The sequence below is a fragment of the Bubalus bubalis genome, chromosome 3, assembly GCF_019923935.1.
Source record: "Bubalus bubalis isolate 160015118507 breed Murrah chromosome 3, NDDB_SH_1, whole genome shotgun sequence".
Classification (NCBI taxonomy): domain Eukaryota; kingdom Metazoa; phylum Chordata; class Mammalia; order Artiodactyla; family Bovidae; genus Bubalus; species Bubalus bubalis.
This window is the reverse complement of record NC_059159.1, coordinates 45,571,230-45,586,517: the sequence shown is the minus strand read 5'-3', so window position 1 is coordinate 45,586,517 and position 15,288 is coordinate 45,571,230. Positions and strand designations below refer to the sequence as shown.

Genomic DNA, 15,288 nt, shown 5'->3' with positions numbered 1-15,288 from the left:
ACTAAATGGTTTTTGCCTGGGACATTTAAGTATTTTTGCTCAATCTGAGTCCTTGTTTCTTAATTTCTAATTCCTGTTAAATGCCTCTACACATGGTGGAAATATGTAAATCTAGTTGTGGAATCCATCCATGACTTCCTTGTCCTAGCATATTGTCTGAGATACCTTTTTATCTTTAATATATGTAAGAATTTTAAATGTCTTTAAAATGTATAAATGGAGGGAAGGGAAGGCTGTGAAGCTACTGGGATTTTTTAATGATTCCATGTGTATTTTTTATTGAAGTATATTGATTTACAGTGTTTCATGTATAGATTTACAACAAAGAGATTCAGGTATACATGCATATAGATCTATTTTTTTTAAGATTCTTTTCCTTTATAGGTTATTACAAAATACTGACTATAATTCCCTGTGCTATACAGTAGGTCCTTGTTGGTTGTCTGTTTTATATACAACTTGTATATCAGTTAATCCCAAACTTCAAATTTGTCCCTCCTTTACCACCCTTTCCTCTTTGGTAATGTAAGTTTGTTTCCTGTGTCTGTAAATCTGTTTGTTTTGTAAATAAGTTCGTTTGTATCATATTTTAGATTCCATGTATAAGTAATAGCATATTGGTATTTGTCTTTATCTGACTTACTTCACTCAGTATGTTAATCTTTAGGTTCGTCCATGTTGCAGCAAATTGAGTTGTTTCATTCTTTTCATGGCTGAGTAGTATACCATTGGGTATATATAGCACATCTTTATCCATTCATCTGTTGATGGACATTTAGGTTGCTTCCATATCTTGGCTGTTGTAAATAGTGCTTCTGTGAACATTGCAGCATATGTATCTTTTCAAACTGTTGTTTTCTCCAGATATACACCCAGGAGAGGGTTTGCAAGATCATATGGTAGCTTTGTATTTAGTATTTTAAGGAACTTCCATTCTGTTCTCCATAGTGGCTGTACCAATTTACATTCCCACCAGTAGTGTGGGAACCAGGAGGGTTCCATTCTCTCCACACCCTCTCTACCATTTATTATTGGTACACTTTTTAATGATGGCCATTCTGATCCATGTGAGGTCGTACCTCACTGTAGTTTTGACCTGCATTTCTTTTATAATTAGCAATACTGAGCATCTTATGTGCCTTTTGGCCATCTGTATGTCTTCTCTGTAGAAATGCTTTTTTAGACCTTCTGCCCATTTTTTGATTGGGTTTTATATATATATATATTGATCTGTATGAGCTCTTTTTGTCTTCTTTTTTTTTTTTTGATGTCCTTATCCTGTATTTCTAATTCTGTGAATTAAGAACTAAAGTACAAATGAGAGGGCAGGGTGGAATCCTTCTGTCTGCCCCTAGAAAATTCATGCTTGGAAATTTTGATTTAGAAATATAGTTAACTTGCTATTGGCTTCTTGAGAAAAGGTTAATTTGATTTTTTTTTCCCTAGCTGTTTTTCTGTATTGTCAAGTATCAGAGCATTGTTGTAACTTTGAAAATCATATTGTATTTTATAAGCATAATGATGTGGCATGTAATCTTTCTTGTCCCTGGGTTAATTTTGTAAATCCAAAGATGATAAGAAATTAACTCCAGACCAGTACTTTATCTTGAAGAGAATTTCCTTCAAGTACATTCTAAGACGTTCTCTAGTTAAAAGTTGGGAGGAAAAGGCCCAAAATAACAAAACATACCATTGATAGACTGAATCTGAACAGGAGTCAGTGTCTTTAAAACTTTTAAAGAGAGAGGATTAGGGCTTAAAGTCCATGAACAAAATGCTGGCCATGTATCAGAACAAGGGATTAGGACAGGGACTCCCTGAGTTCAGGAGATAGAGACAAGAGTCTGGGAAGATCAAGGCAACTGAAGTTTTCAGGACAGATTGCCAAAGAGGGAAGAAGAACACAGAGAGGGAATGCTGGAGATCTGTGTAGGATCCCCCTGAAGTTCCAAATAAGTCTTAAAAGCAAGACCCAAAGGGATCAAACTGCCACCAAGTAGTTTAACTATGTCCTAGAACAGAGCCCATGAATGTTTATAGCAATGCACAAGTATCCACCTCCAACAAGGCAGAATTCACAATGTCTGACATCTAATCAAAAATTACTAGGCATACAAATAGGCAGGACAGTGCAATCCAGTACAAGGGGAAAACCATTATCCAATGGAAACCAATCCGCAATGACAAAGGTGTAAGAATTAGCAGATACAGACATGAAAGCAGTTATTATAACTAAATTTCAGGTGTTCAAAAGTTAACTAAAGACATGGAGAATATTTTTTTAAAAAGATTCAAATCAAACTTCTAGATGAAAAATACATTGATGTATGAAATATTTCATGATTAAAAACAAAGACAAAAATGATGAAGCTTATGGCTTTCTCCTCTACCTAATGAATTTCTCATGACCATCTTCTCTCACAAATTGAAGCCAGCCCTTTCCTGGCATTTTTCCCCATACTAATCTGAAACTGAATCCAACTAAATATAAATTAGCCTTACTCTCACCTCCTTCAGTCTTTCCTTAACCTGGACCCATTATTTCTGCCTCTGCAAGAACTCACCCACACATTTCACATTTTCTAAAACATTTGAAGGCAGTCTTTTAATGAAGTATATTCTGAGGTGTGACATTTACAATATTTAACAACCAGCATGGCTCAGAAACCATTCAGCACAGACGCCCTTCAGAAACACCTGATCCAGCCATACCAGCGAGTCCTGGCTACATTCCACAGACCAGAAATTACACCAAAGAAGAAAAGAAGGGGGCCTGAAGTCAAGTATGTTTAGGATTCCCTGATGAAGTTAAATAGGTTTCTTTACTGCAGTACTTCCCAGAGCTTTTTATTAATAATAGGCTTTGTTCATTTTAAATACAGCCAATTAAAAAATTGTGTTACACACACATAATTAATATACGTGCTAAGTTGCTTCAGTCATGTCTAACTCTTTTGCGACCCATGGACTGTAGCCTGCCAGGCTCCTCTGTCCATGGGATTCTGCAGGCAAGAATACTGGAGTAGGTTGCCATTGCTTACTCCAACAATTATGTATATTATAAGCCATATCCAGAAAGACATTCAGGAAATGAGTAATTCTGTTTGTCTCTGGAGAGGTGAGATGGGGTACCAGGAGAAAGAGGTATGGGAGGGAGATTTATTTATTTTTCATTATAAACCTTTTGCAACAAATACATGTATTACTTATCTAAGTTTTTTTCATTTAAATAATAAAGCATGCTACTTTTTAGGTATATTACAGAAGGCCCTAAATTCATGGTTATTTTCCTTTCCTGTTTAGAGAAGTAGAAAAGAACAAAAGAGCTTTCTAAGCAAATGGTTTCTCTCATGGCATTGAATATGTTGAAATAAACGCAAATAAAAGCTCCTAGGAAACTACTGTTTCGTCGGTCCCATTGTGGAGGTCACATGACGCTGAGGTGAGGTTTCTTTGTCTCTGGTGTTTGTACCAGTGGTTTCCCAGGCCAGTTTGCTTTGCAGAGGTGATGAAAGTGGCTGACCTGACTTTTGGTTTGTATCTCACGCTCAGCAGTGACTACCTGCTGGTATTGAACTTTTCTGCCCACTAGTAAACAGATGGCCTCACGTTGGCTGCCCTAACTACAGAGTCACCAGAAACTCTGCAATATTAAGCTGTCAAAGGACCCATCTGCCCTAAGCAGCTGTCCAGGCATTTGCCTGTCTGGATGCTGGAAACCTCAGTATAACCCCAGTCTTAGGCACAGAAACTTCTTATTTTCCCCATTCTATTTCTGTGGATGCAAGCCAGGAGTCAGTGCCATCTGCTTCTTGTTTTTCATAAGCAGGCTCTTTAATATCTGCATGTAGGTTCTTTAGTTGTGGCACAGGAACTCTTAGTTGCAGGATGTGGGATCGAGTTCCCCTGCCAGGGATTGAACCTGGGCCCCCTGCATTGGGAGCACGGAGTCTTAGCCATTGGACTATCAGGGAAGTCCCTCGCTTATGTTCTTCTTAACTCACACTTGAACTATGGGTAGAATCAGACTAATAAGCAGGCCATTGGCTATGGCCATGGGAGCAGGGGGAGACGAGGCCTCCTGAGCAGAGGTGAAGGGGAGGGGCGAGGCCAGCTCACAAAGCCCTCTGCTCCTGGCCCTGTCTGTCCTGTGCTTCCAGTGCTCACCCCGTCCTGCTCCTCCTCATTCCCCACGCTCCTCCGCCCCTGAGCCCAGATACCCGTGTTCCTAGCTCTTAATCTGTATTCCCAAACTGCTTTCCTTGAATGCCTGGCTACTAGTCAGAGTAGTTTATATTCCTACTAAAAATATGTAAGTAAAAGAAAGATCCCATGGACTGTAGCCCTCCAGGCTCCTCTGTCCATGAGATTCTCCAGGCAGGAATACTGGAGTGGGTTGCTGTTCCCTTCTCCAGGGGATCTTCCTGACCCAGGGATCAAACCTAGGTCTCCTTCTTTGCAGACAGATTCTTTACATCTGAGCCATCAGCAGAGCCGATAAAAGAAAGACAGTTGAAAATAATGTAGATAGACAACTATTGTCATCCCTCAGAATCCAGGGGGCATTGGCTCAAAGACCTTCTGGCGGAAAATCCACAGATGCTCAAGTCCTGTAGTCCACCCTCAGCATCCACAGTTCTGTATCCATTAATTCAACCAGCTGGGGAATTGTGTGTTCCTCATTGGAAATGACCCTGGTGCTAGGAAAGATTGAAGGCAAGAGGAGAAGGGGGCGACAATTTGAGATGATTAGATAGCACCACCAACTCAATGGACAGGAATTTGAGCAAACTCTGGGAGATAGTGGAGGACAGAGGAGGCTGGCATGCTACAGTCCATGGGGTCTCAAACACTTAGACACAACTTAGCGATTGAACAACAACAACAAATAGTATTTACTGAAAAAAAAAATCCATATACATAAGTAGACCTGGGAAGTTCAAACCTGTGTTGTTCAAGAGTCAGCTAAATAGAAGATTTGTTAATTAAATTATGGTCCATCTCCTGAACAAAGTATTGGAGCCATTTAAAATGATAATTATTGGAACTTCCCTGGTGGCCCAGTCGTTAAGACTCTGCACTTCCAATACAGGAGGCCTGGGTTCCATCCCTGGTCAGAGGACTAGAATCCCACATGCTGTACCACATGATGGAGCAAAAAAGAAGAAAATGATAATTATCAAAGTCCTCTGATTCATGGTGATGGAAAAGTGAGTGACCACCACTCACCCACCTTTGCTTTCCAATAGAGATACATATACATGAAAACATAGAAAGAGATGCCACTGGCCTTACTAGTACTGGAAACCAGAAACATTGCTCAGCCAGATGCCTGCTCAGAGGGCCATCCTTCACACCTGCTCACATGTCACCTATCAGGCCTTCTCTGCCATCCTGTAGAGAAGAGCAGTTCGCCCACCACAGTACCCCCTGACTCCTCCCCTGCTGTTTCCCCCGTGGCTTTCATGTCCATCTGACGTTCTATCTTTAGTTGTTTATTTATTGTATATATTCCACCTAGAACACAAGCCCCAAGTCAGCAGGACTGTAGTGTTCACTGCAGTTTCCCTGATGTTCAGAACATTCCTGGCACTCAGAAGACTCCCAGGAGATAACTGGTGAAAACAGAGGCTGACTGCTCTCCCCCTTGGGCCAAAGGATACTTCTAGTCCTTTCCCACCACTCTGCATCTTGTCCACCAGAGGATGGTAACAGTCCTCCTTCTGTATGAAGGAAAGGAAGAGCCCTGACATTTTCCTTCCCCTTATGAACACCTCTCATCTTCTACCAGCTGCAGGATTACCACTCTAAGCAATGTAGTACATCTGGTTACAGAAGTGAATGGGTATTTCAAGATAGTAAATTAGCAACTAAAAGACCTATGGGCTGAAAGAGCCATGGGTATGTTGTATGCTGGGAGTTGCAGCTTTACATTTACTTTAAATATATATATATAAGTCGTAATTTACTTATTTCTTAAAAAAATAACTAGAAATAATTTCAAACTCTCCTTGTCAGTAAGCTGACAAGGAAGCAAGATATAGGGATTCCCGCTCAGATGAGCAGCTTCATAATAAGTAAAAGACGTCCACATCTAGTGGTTGTGTCCATAAGCTAGCTCTCCAGCTGAAAAACTGAGAAATGGGACTTCTCTGGTGGTCCAGTGGTTAAGAGTCACCTGCGCTTGTAAGGGACATAGGTACGATCCCTAGTCCGGGAAGATTCCACATGCTGAGGAGCAACTAAGCCTGTGTGCTACAGCTACTGAGCCCAAGTGCGCTGAGCATCCTCGAGCCCATGCTCTGCAACAAGGGGAGCCACCGCAATGAGAAGCTCCCACACTGCAACTATAAAGTAGCCCCCACTTGTCATAACTAGAGAAAGCCCACCCAGAGCAACAAAGACCCAGAGCAGCCAAAAACAAATAAATATTTTTTTTAAGCTGAAAAATGAATTCTAACTTCAAACAGGTAGACCATAAGAAAGACTCCAAAAAAATCCATATGCCCTTTTTGTGTAACACCAGAACTGTCTCCTTATTTATGAGATCTATAGAGAAAGTCAGTAGCAGTGAGACAGATATAGACAGCCTTAAAAGAAAAAGAAAAGTGTGTTTCCGAAAAGTATTATAACAGAAAATTTACATTATAGAAACTATAGCCTGAATAAAATTTAAGAAAGCAAGGATTCTGCATAAACAGACCAAAGATTGCATGACAGACTGAGATGAAGAGGGGCAAGCTGAGAAACAAAAATGTCCAATTATTTGAATGAAATAAGAAAAGATATCGAAAAATTTGAATGAAAATTAAAATGCAGCAGTGACACAATTGGTATTGCAGAAAACAGAATCGACATGAAAGAAAAGTTTAAGAAGGTCTCTTGGTTTACAGAGGAAGGGTAGAGTAACAAAGAAGTTGACAGATATGGAAGACAGAGAACAAAAGGTTTACATTCAAATAATAGGTGTACTTGGAAAAGAGAAACACACTGAGCAAAACTAAGACTTGTTTTATTGATTTTAAGAATACATTTTTTTAAATTTTGGCATCTCTGAAGTTGGGATGCAACTTAGCACTGGTGGATTCTTATAGTGATAATGGGCAACATCTCAGTGATACACAAAGGATGCATCTGACAGGCAAGGCATCGTATATTCAGTAAAATGTGTTAGTTTAAAACATACTAGAAGAAAATCTTCCTGTGTCAGCATAACAAGATTGTCACCACGTGGGTGAGATGCCTATCCCAGGGGCAGTCACTTTGACCAGAGAAGTGGGTCTTCTCAGAATATGAAAGTCTGCAGTAAGACCATGGGAAGAACCTCTTTTGGGACAGGGCAAGATAGAGCTGGGTGGGAACGTTTGGAGGTGAAGTATGTGAGGCCAACATTTCGCAAAAGTGACCCTGGGCAGAAGAAACAATACAGCATCATTACTCATTGTGAAAACATAGAAACCATAGAAGTCCATCAAAATAGACATGGTTAAACATATTATGGTATTTCATTTGCCATGAAAAAAATATAACAGTCTTTATCAGGGTTCCTTAAAGTGTGGGTGGCATCTGCACTGGAATACCTGGAAGTGCTTATTCAAAAGGCAAATCCCTGGGCCCCTTCTATCAGTAAATCCTAATTTCTAGGAATCTATACCCTTAGTGAGCTACCCAAGCAATTCCCATTGGTTTCATGAACTGACTTAGAAAATGGCCAGGATGAACACGTGATATTTTCATATGGTCATTGTGACAAAGGTAGCATTAAAAAAAAAAAAGCAAACCACTAACCTTTGTGCTTTTAAAATGATTATTATCAAATCAGGCACAACAGTAGCATCCCCTCGTACCCCAGTGAAGAGCGGCAGGGTGAGGAATGGGCTGAGGTTCCGAGAGAGGAGTGAAGGAGGGTGGAGATGAGAAATGAGATGAGAATTGGCAGAACCAGCATTCTATCTGCCACCTCTGCTTGCCCAGAAAGAGCCATCCCTCACTCTAAGCAATGGTCTTTAGTGACCCTACAAAGCTTGCTGTTAGGACCTGCCTGCCCATTCCCAGATGGGATACCCCACCTGCAAGTAACAGGCCTCCAGGGAATGAACTGAACCCATTTCTATACAGTCATGCCCATCTGCTGTACACAAAAGAATACAGAGCAAAGTCTTAAAAGCTTTTCAGTGTGACCAAGGCAGGACCGAAATCAAACAGCATTAAGGTGCATCAGCTGCTGAGGACGGTGAACCATCTACCGACTTTCCATTTCTTTCTCCCTGCACTGTGCCATCTGTCTTGAGAAGCAGCTGCCCTTGGACAAAAGCCCTGAGGACATGCAGGGTGCACAGTCATCCTCAGCCTTACCTGCTCTTATGATGGAGATTTACTGAAGACTTTTGTGCAGATCAAAGATACTTATTTGCTTTATGACATAACCATCTTTGCCTTTCATGTTGAAAGAGAAAATCCAAAAGTACTGGAAAACTGATCATCTTTTCAGCATCACTGCAGGGAGATATGGTACATTTAGGGTAATCGTATTACTTTTTTGAAGGCCCTTAAGCTTCCCCAGCAGCTCAGCAGTAAAGAATCCGCCTGCCAATGCAGGAGACACCGGTTCAATCCCTGGGTTTTGAGAAGATTCCCTGGAGGAGGAAATGGCAACCCACTCCAGTATTCTTGCCAGGGAAATCCCATGGACAGAGGAGACTGGCAGACTACAGTCCATCTATAGGGTCGCAAAGAGTCAGACACGACTGAGCAACTGAGCACTTGCCCAGCCCTAAACATTGCAATATGTATTCATGTGGAGATCTTCCTGTGAAGTTTTTGTGAATTCACACCCTGGTTTGTGCTGTTGGGATTTTTTCCTAAATTGTCAGATAGAAAATTTAAATGAACGGGCTTTTTTTTTTTTTTTTTAAGCTTTCTTCATGTGTTTATTTCAAGTCCTATCGACTGTATAGGAAGCATAACTACTTAACCAAGCATTTCATCTGAAACACACACTGTTATATTTTCATCCCTCATCCAGCCTACATTCTCCATGCGTTCACTGCAGGTCTGGCTGTGGGGGGTGGAAAGGATACAAAGATGGACCGTGTGATCCTTTTCCTCAGATAGCTCTCGATCTCATGGGGAAGATGGGATGGTGTGCACACTCCATTGACTGAGGAGAGCTGTGACAGGGCCAGGCATGGAAGTGCAGGGGATGAACTGATCATCCAACTGGGTCTCCAAGGCTGGCTGGAGTTTTATCAATTGGGATGGGGCAAGATTTTCCCCAGAGACATGAACAGAATGTGCAAAAGCTTAGTGGAAAGAAGTAGCTGAAGTAGGACCCCAAGCTAATGAATTTGAACTTTATCATATAGGTTATAGGGAGAACATAAGTATTAAATTATATAATGCTGTGACTTTCTTGGTGTTCCAGTGGTTAAGTGATTCTTCTGCCTGTCCAGTGGTTGAGTGATTCTTCTGTCTGTCAGGGCAGGGGACACAGGTTCAGTCCCTGGTCTGGGAAGGTTCTGCAGGCTGAGAGGCAACTAAACCCATGTGCCACAACCACTGAAGCCCATGCGCCCTGGAACCTATGTTCTGCAACAAGAGAAGCTACTGCAATGAGAAGCCTGTACCCACAACGAAGGGTGGCCCCCACACACTGCAACTAGAGATAGTCCAGCCTAAGCAACAAAGACCCAGATCAGCCAAAAATATATAAATAAAATTTTTAAAAAATATTTATATATATATGTATATACAACACCAGTGAGTCAAAGCCTAATAACATGTTATCTCCCCTGTTAAATGACATTTCCATGTTAAATGTTAAATGACATCATCTTCCATGTTAAACATGCTCAGAAGGGCAAAACAGTCGTCCACTTAAAAGGGAAATGGAAAACTGAAGACATTAGTTGCTATACATCTGCGGCCCCCAGATGAATTAAATGGAGAAAGAACAAGTACAGTAGAGGGTAGAAAGACAAGTGCGACTCTCAGTAATAAAACTAGAAATTAAACGTCCTCAAAAGAGTAAGAGCGATGGCAAAATTCCTTAGCGTTTGTAACTTCCTTGCTGTTAATTTGGTTACCCAAAATATATAGTTATTACCCCAAAAAAGATAATCCCTAAGATGAGAAGGACCTAGATTTTTGCCCCCAGGAACAGCAAAGAAGTAAGAGGTTTACAGGAGCTTCGCAGCATTCTACAGCCGTTTTGCAGGGAGAGAAGCTTCTCCAGGGATGGATGGCAGTAACACTGAATAGAGGGAGGAGGCGCTTGAGTGAGGGGACATCGGCCGTTTGGTCTGTCCAGCAGCCCCGTCTTCTGGAGCTCCCTGTCCCCTGTGTTTCATCTCCACGGCTCCCACCGGGGGCACCACATCCTCGCATCCCTGACTCCCTGGCGGAGATGAATAGTGCAGGGATGGCACGTGCCCCAAGCTGCACCACTTCCCCCTTCCTGGAGATCACTGGGCCTCAGTCCAGAGAAGACGCACAGGTCACTGCCTCTGCAGACACCCGGGGGCTGGGGCAGCCACATTTCCAAAGGTGAAGAAAGCTGTCAGCCACCACGGCATGGCTGACCCACAGAGAAGCAGAGACCGCGGTAAAGGGATTCGGGCCCATGTCGGCTGAAATGCAGCACCAGCCTCCCTGTGACCTTCACACCGTATGACCTTGTTTGACACTAGATGGTGTATGATTCGAAGAAGGCTGATTTGTCAAAAGTCAGCTCACCATCACACATGTGGTTGACAGGACCATACTGTAGGTGCACTTGGAAATTGTTAGGCAGGTGAATATTTTATTCTGTGGGATTTCTTTCCAGTTTTTTAAGAGTAGATTTTTTAAAAAATTCAATTCACCAAAAGTCATTTTGCCAAGTGGCCAGTTCACTGAATTTGCAAAAATTTGTAGTTACCAAAACTTGGTTTCAAGGAATATCCTTCTTGAATTAATTCCTTGTCACAGCATTTTAAGGCATGTTGAAATTAAACTAAGAATCTCGGATTGGCTTAGTCTTTTCATGAAATTTAGCTGAAAAATGGACTTCACTCTATTTGCACATGTGTTGTTTGGGAGGGTGTCCTTTTGTTAGATTCTTCAAAGAACTAGCAAGCATATTTTATATAATCATTGTGCTCTTAAGGGCCTCAAAACCCCATACGACCCTTCCCAAATAGCAGTATCAGATACTATGGTCTGACTGTCACAGAGAGGCACCTGCATTTCAGGTCATCCAGACTCAAGCTTTTCCTAGAAACTGGCACCACCCACTTTCCATACCAGATCTTAAAATACAAAGCAGCTGTCAGAATCCACAGATTTTAGCATTTCCTTATGGGAAATTTAGCTTATACTAAATCTTCAAATTTTCCTTCAGTTATTTTCCATTTGACATTTAGTATTCTTCCATCAAGTTGCCCAACTGACTAATTTATCTCATTTACCAACTTACCAGTTTACCGAAAATATGTTCCTTTGACCCTTTATAAAAAGTTGACAACGCTTCAGCTAGATGAGATGGCAATTAGTAGCTTTTGAGAATTTCCAGGAAGTGTAATTGATCAGTTTTCATGACAGTTTAAGGAGGAGTCCTTTTGTTTCTGGCCCTGCTGTTGGAGCTGTAAGTAGCTGAAACAGGAAGAGAGGAGAGTGTGTGCACCCATGCATTTGGGTGCCCATCTGGGGGTTGGGGGGTGGGCAAAAGGGACAGGCTGATAGGTGAGGAAGAGCCAGACAGCCCAAGAACCATAAGCATCCAGCCAATTCATCCAATAAAAACTGGATAAACAGAAAACAGGTCTGTGAGATATGCAGATTTGTTGTTCAGCATATTGCCCTTTGGTGAGTTCACCATTTGACATATTTCTTTTCCTCAATGAGTTATCCTGGTTCATAACAAGTTCCCCCTCACTTAAGCTATAGGAATTGGGTTTCTGTCCTTGTATCCAAGAGGTGTGGTTTAGTCACTTAGTTATGTCTGACCCTTTGTGATCCCATAGACTATAGCTCACCAGGCTCCTCTGTCCATGGGATTCTCCAGGCAAAAAACTGGAGTGGGTTGCCATTTCCTTCTCCAGAGGATCTTCCCCACCCAGGGATCAAACCTGAGTCTCCTGCATTGCAGGCGGATTCTTTACTAACTGAGCCATCAAGAAAGCCTGTATCCAAGAGCCCTAATGTAATGCATTCAAGCCCTACACAAATCAACAGTTTTTATGCACTGGTATCTACTAATAAATAATACAGCAGATGTTGTTGGATCCTGGTAAAACATATAGTTGATACTTTATTGCCAACATTTAGTATCCCTCCTAAGATACTGAAAGGAAAAGAAAGTGAAGTCGCTCAGTCGTGTCCAACTCTTTGCGACCCCATGGACTGTAGCCTACCACGCTCCTCTGTCCATGGGATTTTCCAGGCAAGAGTACTGGAGTGGATTGGCATTTTATTCAAGTGTCTCTGTTTTGTAAATATTGGGGTGTTAAACTTCTCTGTAGGTATTAGAGATGTTTCTTTATAAATGGATGTTGTGAGGCTGTATTTTATCCAATTTAACTTCGCTGATTTTGTAACAGAGCTTTTTAGAAAATGTTTGAAAATCTGCCAGTTGGTTGTAGTTTTTGCCTCATCTCTGGGCATCAAAATTAAGGACATCAGTGATTTGGAATTTTTAATCACTATATTAGTGTCTTCATTGCCAGACAGCTGTAATTCCATTTTTTCCCTCCTCCATTCAGACTGGTCTCCATGTGTTTTTTAATTGACATACAGTTAATTTACAGTGCTTTATTAGTTTCTGCTGTGCAGCAAAGTTATTCAACTACACATATGTGTACATTCTTTTTTATATTCTTTTCTATTATAGTTTATCCCAGGATATTGAATATAGTTCCCTCTGCTATACAGTAGGACATTGTTGTTCTTGTCAATGTGTTTTCCATTCTTCCCAGCATTATTTTAATTTTTCCTCAGGGGTGAAATAAAAACAAAATCTAATACACAACTGAAATGAAAATAATAGATGATTGAGTCCATTGGAAGAAAATGAATTTTGTAATGACAAATGAGACAAGTCTGAGGATACTCAAACATTGCTGGAGAGGAAAGTAAGAGATCATTCTTTCATAGTTAATTGGAACCATTTTCTTGAATTTTCAGGGGTCTAGGGGCATGGTATTTTCTAGAGCTTAGAACACTGAAATTGCACCAGAAAACAAAATTCTTACGTTTTCCTCAGTTGTTTCAACATGGCATACATTCCTGGCCAGACCCTCTGCAGATACCAGGCTTCTCTGTAAAAAGGGGGAAGGTGGTTTTATTGAATTCAGAGCCCATCCTCCAGCCTTTCTTCAAAAGGTGATAGCAGTTACTTCCTCCAGCATCTCTTTGACGTGAAGAAAAATTGTTCCAAGCCGCCTTTCCTTCACATTTGAGACCAAAAGAAATAGCCAACATGACATTTATGATTTTTTAAATGGTTTTTGCATTTAATGTCTTATTTTTGGCTTTCTTTTTAACTTGCCTAAAAAATGATGAATGTCAAATTTTCTGTGATTGTCGGTGTTAAATTTATAACTAGAAAAACATATTTAAAAGTTATAAGAGTATTTCAGAATATCTTTTCCTCCAGAAGCAAAGCAACTAACAACCAGTACGTTCCCATGAAATTTTTGTAGTGGAAAAAAATCAGCTCGATCCCATGTATGCATCCTGGGTGAGATGGAATCATTACTAAAGGAAACAAAAAGTTATATATCCTGCTCTTAGAAAGATACCAGGCCTAGAGATATCATAGAAAATGAAAAGAATCAGACTGAGGCTATACGGAGAAAAGAAATTTTGATATAAAATGGAATAAGTAAGCAGCCTTACAGTACTAGATGACTCAGAAAACCCCATGTCAGGAAAAAAAAAAAATCAAGGAACACTTTCTTAGAGAGTATTGTTTTCTAACCAAGACAAATTAAAAAAAAAAAAAAAAACAAAGCCCGGCCTCGCTAAATTATGTCATTCGGAATTAGTAACTTCTGACTTTCCACATGTGAGGCTTCTTTGATGCATGGAGATTCTTGGCCTTCTGTGTTCAGCATATGCATTGAATTAACAGACCTGGTAGGAATGAGTATTTGACAGGAAACAGGCAGTGTGTCTTCTGGTCTTAACATCACCACCAGCTCACTGTAAGCCCTTGAGTAAATCAACCTTTTTTAATTGAAATTAAAAGCCTTCACCAAATGTCTTTATTCATTAAGATACATGTGTATATATATGTATTTCTATCTGCATGATGGGAAAAACCTCTGGAGCTGTGAGAAACACTACTGGACTGTATACTTACAAGTGGTTAATGGTAAAAACAGAAGTATTGGCTAGTGAGCACCACAGAAATGGGGTCAGGGGGATATGTCTTGAGGCTCAATAATTTATCGACATTGCTGATACATAGATATGACATAGTAATACAAAGACCCACCTCCTGCCATCAGGAAGCTTGCAGTCTGTCAGAGAAGATGAATGCATAACTCATAATAAGCTCATAAAAGTACAAAGAAAGTGGCTTAATGGACAAACGTCAGGGTATATTTTTAGACAGAAGTGAGAGATGGGAAAATGTTCTAGGGGAACTTCATCAAAGTGAAGTGGTGTTTGTGCCAGGCTTAAAAGGGGACCTCTGAAGTTTAAAAAGTGACCTTCCACATCTAGCCAAGGTGGAGTGACAAGGATGAAATTTACCCTCTTGCCTAATGCAACAAAAAAACCAGACAAAATATATGAAATAATAGTGTTCAGGAAACCGGATATCACTGAAGGATGATGATTCATGAGAAACAGAATAAATGAGGTCACCCAGGTTAGAGGAACAGAGCAGAGGGCTACGCAGGGAACTGGAGGTCCGCAAGGGTCCCTGTTAAGTATTCGCCTGAATACTGGTCAGCGCATGTTGTTAGGGAACCACCAGAGGACAAAAGAACAATCAGAAAGATTAGAGGCGGCAGTGCTGGCGGTCACAGAGAGTGGGGAATAGCACCTGCGCACAGCAACCAGCCTGGAAATGCTCATTAAGTCACGGGCATTAAGTGTAGTACTCAGGGACTTCCCTGGTGGTCCAGTGTCTAAGACTACACACTCCCAATGCAGGAGACACAGGTTTGATCCCTGGTCAGGGAACTAGATCCCACATGCCTCAACTAAAAGATCCTGCATGCTACAACAAAGATCAAAGATCCCACCTGCTAAGACCCACTGCAGCCGAGTAAGTTTTTGGTTTTTTTTTTTTTTTAAGTA

The 15,288-nt window shown here is 40.9% G+C and overlaps 1 protein-coding gene across 1 annotated transcript in view; it reads left to right on the top strand.

The window, feature by feature from the left end:
• Positions 1–15,288, top strand: part of MYO1D (myosin ID) — a 361,342-nt gene that overhangs the window by 259,143 nt on the left and 86,911 nt on the right. The gene's annotated exons all lie outside the window — the stretch shown is intronic.